Source organism: Spermophilus citellus (assembly GCF_964194105.1).
Source record: "Spermophilus citellus genome assembly, chromosome: X".
Lineage (NCBI taxonomy): Eukaryota > Metazoa > Chordata > Mammalia > Rodentia > Sciuridae > Spermophilus > Spermophilus citellus.
The window spans coordinates 9,970,925-9,983,779 of NC_138190.1; positions in this window are offsets into that span (position 1 = coordinate 9,970,925).

Consider the following 12,855-nt stretch of genomic DNA (forward strand, 5'->3'; position numbering starts at 1 on the left):
AACACAAATTTACTATCTCACAGTTTCTGTGAGTTGAATCTAGCACTACATGGCTGGATTCTCTGCTAGCACTACATGGCTGGATTCTCTGCTAGGGTTCTCATGACTGAAATCAAGGTGTCAGGTGACTGTATCTGGAGGCTCAAATGGATAATGATCCACTTTCAAGTGCCTTCAAGTTGTTGGCAGAATTTGTCCCCTGGTGACTATAGGACTAAGGTTGTAGAATTCTTGCTGGTGAGGGGACCTCTGAAGTTCTAGAGGCCATTCTCAAGTCTTTGCTCTATGTCCTCCGCCATAAGCAGTTCACAGCATGACTGTTCCTGCTTTAAAACTCTTCTTTCAAGAATGGCCCAGTTTCAGTGAAAGATCTATCTGATTAGGTCAGGCCCACCCAGGACGATATTTGAGATTATCTTGAAGGTAGTTCATTTGGAACCTAAACTACATCTGTGAAATCTTTTCTCTGCATATAGGTAATCTAATCATGGGGGTGATATCCCATCACATTCACAATCCCCACACTCAAGAAAAGATTATACAGAGCTTCTGTTGTGTGGGACCTTAAGTTCATCCAATGTAGTCCCCCAGGAAATAGGAGGATCAGAATTCAACCTTACCTAGTCTGATTGATGGCTCCCTTGCTAGATCTAGGACTATAACAAAGAAATGAATCATTTGTCTTTGTCAATCCAATCTTTGAATTCACAAATGTTCCAGCAGAAGTTCTAATCCACACCTGAAAAGATATGGACTAGAATTTCTCTATCAGGCACCAAATGACAGGTTTTGGTATAGTATATCTCTATCCCAGTTGACTTTTTCTAGTCTAATGGTTTCAGGTTACACAAATATTCAATTTTATAAATAAATTGTTAAGGGAAAGTATGTAACCACTATATTAAACATTTACTCAACCATAAAAGTACTCAAGAATGATGCTCACAAGGAGTTAATTTGTTAGAACAAAGGGTACTTCCAGTAATTGTGTGCTTTTATGAATGAAGCTCTAGTGAAAACAATCAGCTTTTTAAACTCTGCTTTTTCTTTCAGAATAATCCATTCACTTCAGCTAGTTTATTTAAATTCCTTCTTTTAGACATAAGTATGCTTTATGAAAATAGCAAAATGAAATGGTTTCAACTGTCTAAAAATATCCTTATAGAGACATGCATCATGTTTCCAATATTTATACATTGTTTTGCCTTAAGTTCTATTATTTCAAAAAGCCCACTGCACATTTTCAGGTTGTTCTTGAGCAATATATGTATGTATATATGTTGAAAAATCTCACTGATTTCCTGATTCATTGTTGGAAGTCATTTATGTATTCTTAATACATTTCTGACTGCAAGAAGCTTCTAAAACTTCTAAGATTGTGCCTCTGCCCTTTCCTTGCTAGATCTGGGACAAAAAAGTGAATCCTTTATAGTGAATCCAATAGTCATGTATCTTTTTTCTTTGGCACTTCAGCATTCTAATTCTGTGGCTCCTTAGTGGGGGTGGGGGTGGGGTAAAGAAGTTATCATTAGGGATAATAACAATAGCATGACACAGTCTAGCAAAATTTACTTTCTTTTTTTTAAAAAACATTTATTTTTCAGTTCTCGGCAGACACAACATCTTTGTTTGTATGTGGTGCTGAGAATTGAACCCGGGCCGCACGCATGCCAGGCAAGCGCGCTACCACTTGAGCCACATCCCCAGCCCAAAATTTACTTTCTTAATGTGACTGAACTAATAGGTTGCTAAAAAAGAAAGTTCAAAGAAAAAAGGCAAGTGTAAAAAGCAAAGCTTCCTTGCAAATCCAGTATTTACCACCCTGGGATTTCTTAAACTGCTTAAGATCTCAGTCCTTAAAGATAGAGGTGTATCTAAGAGTGAGTTATATTCTAAAGTCAGTGCTTAGGGAAGAGATGAATATAGTCATAATTTTCCTTGAAAACTTTGTCTCTACTGAGATGGGCATAGTAATCCATATCTTGATGAATTCAAAGCTTCATCATATACTAGATAAAGTATTAGGTTTACTCTATTATTGGAGTGGGAGGAAGGGGTCCTGTATCACAATAAATATATGTAGTGTCTCTGTGGTGTTTTTGTTTTAGTTTGTTACCTCACACATGGTAAGCACCCATGCTTCTGCTGATCTACCATTCCCAGCCCTCTTTGTGTCTCTAAAACTAGTGACCAGCAAGTTCATCTTGTTTTAAGAGTCATAAGAGAACTGAGAATGAATGAAGGGAAAACATTCATATTTACCATTCTATCTATATGCATTAGGTGAAATGGACAACCTTTATTCTAAGAGCTGGGGGACTGAATCTAAGTGAAGGTATTCACATGCTTGGGGGGCAAAGTCAGAACTGAAATCTGATCTTCCTTTTAGTCAAACCCCTATAAAAGGTCTCAAAACATCGCCACTTCCATGCCCTGTTGTCTCACTCCATTCTATGGTCTAGTCCCATCACTCCAAAAAAATAGCACTTGTTAAGGTTCAGAAATGGCCTCTATGTTCCTTTATTCAATGGAACTATGTCAGCCCAAATTTGAAATGGCTCTTGCTATAGCTGTACTATATCAACAACTAGGTTTCTGAGACAGCAAACTTCTTTTCTTTGTCCATTGACACCCGTTAGTTACCTTCACTGGCTCATCTTCCTCTGCCAACTCTTTAAGATATTACAGTTTGAACTGGACTCTCTTTCCTCTGTCTCCTAGAGAAAATCCTCCATATCAATGGCTGCAAATACCACTGGTAAGCCATTAATCCTTTGTATATTTCTATCCCAGATCCCCTGTTTTAAATACAGACATATGTGTCCACAGTTGGCTTTGAAGTTTTAGGTATCCATCACAAACTATGAAAATCAACTCACAATCAGCCCCTGACCTTGTCTTCCAGTCCCCATCTCAAAGGATGGCACTACCTTCCATCCATTTATACCATCTAGTAACCTGACTTTCATCCTTGACACTGCAGAGCATTCCTTCTCCATTCCCTCTCTCTCCATTCACCCCCACTTCCCAGTTCCTCTCACCTGGACTCCTGCAACAAACTCAAGCAGTGTCTGGGCATCTTCAACAATCTTTTCTCATATTTTTTCAGAAACATTCATACCTGGTGCATCTGCACATCTGATCATACCACTCCTTTGATTAAAACCCTCAAGTAGACTTTTTGGCTTTGAATCAATGATTAAACTTTCTAACTTACCCTACAAGGTCCTGAATGATTGAGTCTTTGCCTATCTTCCCAGACTTATTCCTCCACCCCACTTCCAAGTCTCCCTTTTTACATTTAGGGCCCATTCTCTACCTGGAATTTCCCCTCCCCTTCCAACCTCCTATCTTTATCCATTCCCACCGGCTCTCCACTCATTGTTGACTCAGAAAAATATCCCTCATTCCAAGGTTGTACGTGGTTAGAGCCCTGTGTTAGATGCTCCCGTGACACCAACATGTTTTCTTCATAGCACTCATTATAGCTTGTATTTAAATACATGTACATCTTTTATTAATGTTTCTCCCCTCATTAGGCTCTAAATTCCATAAGGCAAGGGATAGTATTCATCACCAAGTCCCCAGCATATACCACTATACTTGCTGCATGCATAGAGCCTAGCTGATGAAGGAAAAAAAGTTTCTGAAATTTAAAAAATAGACTACTCTTGAGTTTTATGCTAGCATTCCCCTTCCTCATTCCTAGTTTTTTCCCCCCAATGTACATCAATCAACCAACATTCATGAAGCACAGCTTCAGGCAAAGCATATAACTTGGTGCTCAGGGGATAGGGGGGTGACAAGTATTAAAGGACAGTCATCATTCTCAAAGAACCTAGAATATCTGTCTGAATCCTGATTGGAAATTATAGGTCAGTAGGGTCATTGCCTCTCCAGAATTCATAAAGATATTTCTTCTACCATGGACTCACTAGAGGTGGACGGTATTGAGGATTAGCCAAAGGTTTAATGAACAGGAGCTTTCCCCAATTCTTCATGTCCTACTTGCATCCCAGAAGGGACCACTATGATCTCCTTAATATCATGCTAGAGCAGTTCTTCAGGTGCTGTTTCTATCTCTATAGGTCTGCATTTCCTCAAGTAGGTCCCCTTGAACACTAATTAAACTTGTCCAAAAGGCATTGTCATATAATTTTAAGAAACACTATGTTAATCATTAGAGTAGAGCAAGCGGATCAGGGAGAAGGAGGAAGGAAGAGAAAGGGAAGGTACTGTGGAATGAGATGGATCAAATTATAACATTAGCAGGTATGAATACAGCATAATGAATTCTAGTACTACATACGCACCACTATTTAAATTAAAAAGAAACACCATATTAAAACAAAACTGCCCTCTACCATACTATTTCAAACACTCTTAATTGTATTCAGAGTGCTTCCTGCTTTCATCTTTACATAAAAAAGTAACCCGAAATAATCTGATTTTAACTAATCTCCATTATTGTCCTATCTCTGTCTCCCTGTCCCCACATTACCAGGAAATCAACTTTAAGATGACTATTCCAGCCAGTCATGGTGATATCTCAGCTACTTGGGAGGCTGAGGCAGAAGGATTGCAAGTTTAAGGCCAGCCATGGCAACTTAGTGAGAACCTCAGCAACTTACCAAGACCCTGTCTCAAAATAAAAAATATAAAGGGCTGGAGGTATGGCTCAGTAACAGAATGCTTGACTAACATGTGTGAGACTCTAGGTTCCATCTCCAAGACTGCAAAATAATTTTTTTAAATGACCTTTCCAATTGAGCCCCCCATGCACATATAGTCCCTGCTACTTGGAAGGCAAAGGCAAGAGGAGGCCAACCTGGGTAACATGGAGAGACCCTGTCTCAGAAAAAAATAAAAATAAAAAAGACCATTTTTATTTCTGTTTCTGCTTTCTTCAAAGCCTCCTCTGTCTATAAAACTAACTTCCTTTGCTCAGATCATCAGAATATTTACTTTATTTTATGGAATATAGTATTGCTCCATTCTAGAAATGAAAATACAGCCAATTAAGATTGTTAAATTAAATTCTTATAATTTTGTCCTTTGACACATAGAATTTAAGTATTCTGAGAACAGTTTGGAGAAGACTGTGTTGGTGGTTTTAATGGGGTTGAAAGGTCCCTGTGTGCCTATAAGCCCAGCCTGCAACTGAAATGTAGATCAGAGCTGAAGGTGATATTCAAAGTTAAAATTTCATGACACTTGTACAAAAAGGAGGATAGATTTATAGCTAAAGCCCAAGACAGATCTTTTTACTCTCATTTTCTAAGTTCTATTTGTGAAATTAATTGGACATGATAAAGCATGTATTTTAACTAGAATCACATGGAATTCCAAAAACCTTTCTGTGAATTCACATTTCATTGTTCCATTTTACCCCCTATGGCATTTTGTAGTTTTGTCATGGCTAGATTGCACATTATCTGTCTCTCTATTCCTTCTTATTCCTCTCTGAACATTTTTTGTCTTACCTTTCAGTGGATTGGTTAAATATATGAAAGGTATTTGAGACTTACTGAGATGGAAGCTCATCAAAAAAAGCCAGCCATTATTGCTTTCTGCTCCACAAAACTTCATCCAACCCACCTTTGTTTGGCTTTCATTCACTCAGGACAAATGCAAGTAGATCTCAGGGGCAGCATAAGAGTCCTAATTTAGAGGAATTCATTATAGATAATAAATATAAGCATACATACAGTACTTGTTTAAAGTTAATGGTATTCTCTGAGTATTGGCAGACATGAATATAACTGCATGCAGTCCTTTCATGTCAGCCTGCCTGACATTTTTCTCTTTCTGTTAATGGTGTTTGTGTGTGTGTGTGTGTGTCTTCTTTCCAACTGGTTGTTTTTCAGAAGACAGAAATTCCACCCAATACTTCACTTCATTCCGGTACTATTGTCATCTTCTCTCACATTTTTGAATTTCAATGGTTCTGCCACTGATCTCAGGCTAATTGTTTCTATTAACCCTTCCATTTTTATGGTTTAAAATCAATCTACATTTTTATTAAAGGTTCATGATAAAAAGTGACTCTGTGAGCTTCCTCTATATAAATGTATTTTATTTACCCCTGGCACATTTTTCTGCTACCTATTGAATCTAATGTTCTTTAACTCAATTATAGGTGAAATTTCCACATTCTTTTTCTTGCCCATGGGACTCATTATTCAATATTGTATTTTCCTGCCCTCCCCGTAAATAGTATGCATAATAGTGTTAGGCTGTTTGCTAGGCAGTCCCTAAACAAACATGGCTTGAATCAAAAGGACTGAAAGTTCAAGGTTTAATGCTTTCAGAAAAGTATGAGAGAGAGAAATCTGTTTTGTTGCCCCTTAGCAATAAACTTGGAAAAGTCAAACTATTATAATGGAGATACAGAAGCATCAGGAAAATATCACTCCTTAAACAGGGCCACAACCTTAGAGAGTGATCAATAAGGAGTCCTGGTCCTTTTCAAAGAGCGTGTTAGAAGGAATCATTGAAAGAGGAGCCAGAATCTGACTAAGAGGGCTAGGATTGGGCTGAAGAGTCTGAGTTTCTAGCTTTTATGTCATCTTGATGTGCCTAGCCCAGGCTTTGAGGAAGAAGGATTTCAAAATGTCAGAAAAGGCCAATCTCAGGTTTCACCCCAGTTCTGCTGAATCAGAATCTGTATGTTCACAAGATCTCCAAATCTCTAGGTAGCATATATATATATATATTTTTTTTAATCTTCATGGAAAGGACTTGTAATTTTCACTCAAAAGTCCTTTTTTCTAAGAGTTTTCTTGTTTTATTTGACTATTAAGCATTCCCTTAGCTGTAACCATTGTGGGTTAGAAGCTATTTTATGAACTTCTGTAGGTTTTGCTTGCTAAGTTGTTTATGGTCATTTATTAGTGGGCTATGTTTTGTATGTATAGTATCTAAAATGAATTAAACATTGTTTGAATGTTTTCTCATGATGTGTACTGTGCTGAGCACAGTGTTACAAAAAGAAATAAGATGTGGCCTCTGTCTACAGGGAATTGCAGAGGTAGAGTGGGGGTGATCCTGGCCCAGATATAACATGAAATCTCTAAGTTTTGCAAGAGGGGAGGAGGGAGATATCACTGTGTTAATAATAATTCCATCACTATGACAAAATACCTGAAGTAAACAACTTAAAGGAGGAAAGATTTGTTTTGGCTTGTGGTTTCAGTCTATGGTTGACTGGCTCCATTGCTATGGGTCAAAGAATCATGGCAGAGAGAGTATGGTAGATCAGAGCTACTCATCTCATGATGGCCAGGAAACTGGGGGGGGCAGATAAGAAGGAGGAGGAGGGGGAGGAGGGGGGGAGGGGCTGAAAACAAGATATCCTCTTCTAGGGCATGTCCCCTATGACTACTTCCTCCAACTAGGGCCCACCTGCCTCTATTTTCACCTCTTTCCAGTAGTCCATTCAAATTATTAATCCATCTTTGACTGATGAGGTTAGAACTTTTATGATCCAATCAGTTCCCCAGAAGCCCACCTCTGAACATTCTGCATTTGGGTACCAAACCTTCAACACACAAGCCTTTGAAGGACATTTCTGATCCAAACTATAATAATCACACAAATGAGCTATTTTTGTCATGAAACATATTCATATTATAGTCTGATAATTAAAAGGATGGCATTTTCTAACTAGCCATGCCCCAGAAATCAATAAATTTCTCGTGGGTTTATCATAACTAATCCTAGACAAACTTGGTATACCCAACAAAAACATTCCATAGATAAGGACTCCTCCAACCATCAAGAAGTCCAATTAGCCAATCCTCAAGGAGATTTGACCAAGTCATTTCTCCTTCATGTGCCTTCAGGGTGGGAAAAACTGAGTGCAGGCCAGCCATCAACACTTTCTTCTAATTTTCATTGATGTGTTAAGCTGGGAGCTAGCTGGGGACATGCACTGTTTAAAGAGTTGGCTTTTCAAAGGGAGAAGAAAAGGAAAAAAAGACATTTGTATAGAAAATAACTCATTCTCCTCTAACAAATGCATCCTGGGAATGTAGCATATGAAACTAGGTAGGATCTTAGTGAATGAAGGAAAATGCAAATCAGTTTTAGAGAAAATATCTTGGGACACTAATTGACACATAACACATTCCTGCACTGTTTTGAAAACATTAATGATTAACCCACATTTTTTTTCTTTTTTTTTTTTTTTTTTTTAGTATTGAGGATTGAACTCAGATGCGTTCAACCACTGAGCCTCATCCCCAGCCCTATTTTGTATTTTATTTAGAGACAGGGTCTCACTGAGTTGCTTAGTGCCTTGCTTTTGCTGAGGCTGGCTTTGTACTTGGGATCCTCCTGTCTCAGCCTCCAGAGCCACTGGGATTACAGGCAGGCACCACCACCATGCTGGGCAATTAACCCACTATCACGATGCTGGGAGCACATGTCTGTGCAGGGTTAACCTAACACAGTAAAAAAAAAAAAAATGGAGGGTGCATCCTGACCTCTATTTGACAGGGTCCAATTGTTAGAACTAGTGGTGTTATCATTAGTAATAAATGGCTCTGTTTATTCTCATTAGAAAAACCACTTTGACATTCAGCTTTACCAAATGAATTCAGATATTTAATGCTCCATTGAGAATTAGTGAATTTGTTTAATGTTTAAAACCCATAAGCAAAACAGAACTTATTGTAGAAATCAGTTATTCAACATTTGGAAGCATTCCAGAGCATGTTAAGAAAGGAACATTTACAACAGTGACCATTTACAACAGTTTTTATACCTGTACATGTATGGTTTACATCCTATGACATAAGACAGTCCCTGGAAACAGAAAATACCATTCAAACTCTTTCCTGAAAATGTGTTTCATTTGGATGCAAATTAAATAGTTTTTGTTTTGCTGGATCTATGAAATCAATCTATCTCTTGTTTAGCTCCTTTAGATAAACCATAAATCTACTAACTTGTCTCCTTTCATTTTCTTTCTCTGAAAGAAATGATTTCCTAATCTAGGGCCAGTTACCAAATGTGTGCAGATGAGGGGAGATGAGGGGAGGGTTTCTAGATGATGATTAGTTGCAAAGAAATGTCCCTGCAGTGCAGAGGGGAAAATAAGTGTTGTTTTGTGTTGCACAGCAACTTTACCTGCCACTCTGAAGGTTAGAATAAAAGGGTCCATTTGCTTCTACAAATAACCACTGAATGAAATCAGCAACTCTCCCAGGCTTTGCTGCCAATGCAAAGATTAGATTCCTCATTCCCAAATGAGGTAAGTGCTGGATTATAGTGGGACAGGGATCTTGGCTTAAAAGTCCTTTCAAGTAGGTGTTTGGTCCTCAAGATATTTCAAGGATTTACCTCTGTAACTAGGAAATATAGGACCTGAGAAATTCATACGTTTGCAAATCCAAGAATTTTACATAAATCCTAAGAATGGTTTTATAACCAAAATAATGTATATAAAGATCACATCATGAAAAAATGGTGTGATAAAATTGAAGATAGAAGTATATAAGATTACTTAGGAAATATAATTTAATAGAAAATGATGAATATTTCCAGAGGGAGATAAAAATTAAAATATACTGAATTAACAGCAATTTTTTCCAAAGATAAAATATACACGTTCCTCCATTTTTCTCTTATCTCGCTTTTTTATGAGCTTATAATACTCCTACATTTTTATCATTAAAATTTTAATAAGGATATGAAAGAAATTTTTTTTTCAAAATTGTGAGTTATGCTAGTTATATAATTTTTCTGTTACTTTTAACTGTCTTCTATTTTATTGGAATATAGGTTTTCAAAATAATTTCTAATTGTCTTCTGTATTTCTGTAGCATCTGTTGTGATATTGTCTTTTTCATCCCGTATGTTAGTAATTTGAGTTCTCTCTCTTCTTCTCTTTGTTAGCATAGCTAAAGGTCTATCAATCTTATTTATTTTTTCGAAGAACCAACTTTTAGTTTTGTTAATTTTTTCAATAGTTTCTTTTGTTTCAATTTCATTGATTTCCGCTCTGATTTTAATTAATTCTTGCCTTCTGCTACATTTGCTGTTGTTTTGCTCTTCCTTTTCTAGGGCTTTGAGATGAAGTGTGAGCTCATTTATTTGTTGGTTTTTTCCTTTTTTTGAGGAATGACCTCCAGGCGATGAATTTCCCTCTTAAAACTGCTTTCATTGTGTCCCATAGATTCCGATATGTTGTGTCTGTATTTTCATTTATCTCTAAGAATTTTTTGATTTCCTCCTTTATGTCTTCTGTAACCCACTGATCATTCAGTAACATATTGTTCATTTTCCAGGTGATGCAGGATTTTTCCTTCCTTCTTTTATCATTGATTTCCAGTTTCATTCCATTATGATCAGATAAAATGCATGGTATTATCTCCACCCCTTTATATTTACTGAGGGTTGCCCTATGGCATAATATATGGTCTATTTTTGAGAAGGATCCATGTGCTGCTGAGAAAAAAGTATATCCATTTGATGATGGTTGATATATTCTATATATGTCAGTTAAGTCTAGGTAATTGATTGTGGTATTGAGTTCTATAGTTTCTTTATTCAACTTTTGTTTGGAGGATCTGTCCAATGGTGAGAGAGGTGTGTTGAAGTCACCCATAATTATTGTGTTGTGGTCTATTTGATTCTTGAACTTGAGGAGAATTTGTTTTATGAACGTCGCAGCACCATTATTTGGTGCATAAATATTGATAATTGTTATGTCTTGTTGGTGAATGGTTCCTTTTAACAGTATATAATGTCCTTCCTTATCCCTTTTGATTAACTTAGTCTTGAAGTCGATTTTATTTGATATGAGGATGGCCAACCCTGCTTGCTTACGAGGAGTGTGTGCGTGGTATATTTTTTCCCATCCTTTCACCTTCAGCCTGTGTATGTCTTTTCCAATCAGATGTGTCTCCTGAAGGCAGCATATTGTTGGACTTGTTTTTTTAATCCATAATACCAGCCTGTCGCTTTATTGGAGAGTTTAAGCCATTAACATTTAGAGTTACTATTGATATATGGTTTGTACTTCCAGCCATGTTTGATTATTTATCCTTTTTTTTAAAAATTTAGTTTGTTTCTCCATGATTATCTTTTCCCCCACCCTCTGTCTTTACTGAGGCACTTCCCACTGATGGTTTTGGTTATTGTTTTTCATTTCTTCCTCGTGTAGTGTTTTGCTCAAGATGCTTTGCAATGCTGGTTTTCTGGCTGCAAATTCTTTTAACTTTTGTTTATCATGAAAGATTTTTATTTTGTTGTCATACCTGAAACTTAATTTTGCTGGATACAGAATTCTTGGTTGGCATCCATTGTCTTTCAGTGTTTGAAATACATCGTTCCATGACCTTCTTGCTTTCATAGTCTGTGATGAAAAATCCATTGTTAACCTTATTGGTTTACCCCTGAATGTAATCTGCCTCCTTTCTCTTGTAGCTTTTAATATTTTCTCTTTGTTCTGTATATTGGATATCTTCATAACAATGTGTCTTGGCGTTTGTCTACTGTGATTTTGTGTGTGCTCGGTGTCCTGTATGCATCTACAATTTGTATATCTGTTTCCTTTTTTATTTCTGGAAAGTTTTCTGTAATTATTTTATTCAGCAGGTTACTCATTCCCTTGGTTTGAATCTCTGTACCTTCTTCTATCCTGATGACTCGTAAGTTTGGTTTTTTTAATGTTATCCCATAACTCTTGGATGATTTTCTCGTGATTTTTTACCAGCCTTTCTGAGTTGGCTAGACTCTTTTCAAGATGATATATTTTGTCTTCATTATCTGACGTTCTGGCTTCTACTTGCTCCACTCTGTTAGTGATACTCTCACTTGAGTTTTTAATTTGGTCTATTGTTTCCTTCATTTCTAGAATTATTGTTTGATTTTTTTATAATCTCTGTCTCCTGATAAAGATGCTTAACTTCTTCTTTTATCTGTTTATGTAATTCGTTTTCAATGTGTTCTTTCACTGTTTGAATTTGCTGTCTCATATCCTCTTCAAGGTTCCATTCCATCTGTCTAAGGTGTTCCTTGAGTTCTTTATATGACCATTTTTCTGATGACTCTAGGTCCTCCTGAATATTTAGGCTGTCCTGCATTGTTTGTACTCCTTTTCTTCCTTGCTTTTTGAAGCTGCTTATGTTACTTCTTGTTCTGTTTGACTGCTGAGTTACTGTTTACTCCTATAAATTTATTTGATGCTTGGGAGGAAAGGTATTAGAAGGGAAGGGAAGAAGTCACTAAAGAAAATGAGAGTAAGCAGGTAGAATTCAAGTAAGGGGGAATAAGAAAATTGAAAAGAAATGAAAAGACAAAAGAAGAAAAAAATAGGAAATAAAAAAAGAAAAAAAATTTAAAAATAATAAAAATTAAAAAATTAAAATTAGAAGAAAAAATAAAAAAAATTTAAAAAAAATTAAAAAACAACAAGAAAGAAAAATAAAAATGAAAAAAAAACCCAAATCAAAAAAAAAAAGAAAAACAAAACAAAACAAAACAAAAAAAACTAATAAATGCAGTCTTAGAGTTTGATTAACTTCTCTTCCAGTAGGTGGAGCTGTCCCCACCAGGCCAAGCTTCTCCTGTAAATATGTGGGAACCAATCACTGTGCAGCAGTTCCTCCTCCCAGACTGGGCGAGTCTCCAATCCTGAGTGCCTAGGGCCTCCTCTTGTGTCTAGTCACTTCCCCACTTTTCCTCTAGCCAGGCCCCTCTTACCAGTGACGCTCACCACAATACTGGCTACACGCCAGGTCTGGTGCTCCTGGGAGCCCTGTTTTCATGAATGACTGGGCACACTCTCCCTGTTTGCCATTCCCTCAGACCCTAAGTTTGTAGAGCTTGGGGCTGAGAATCCTCAGC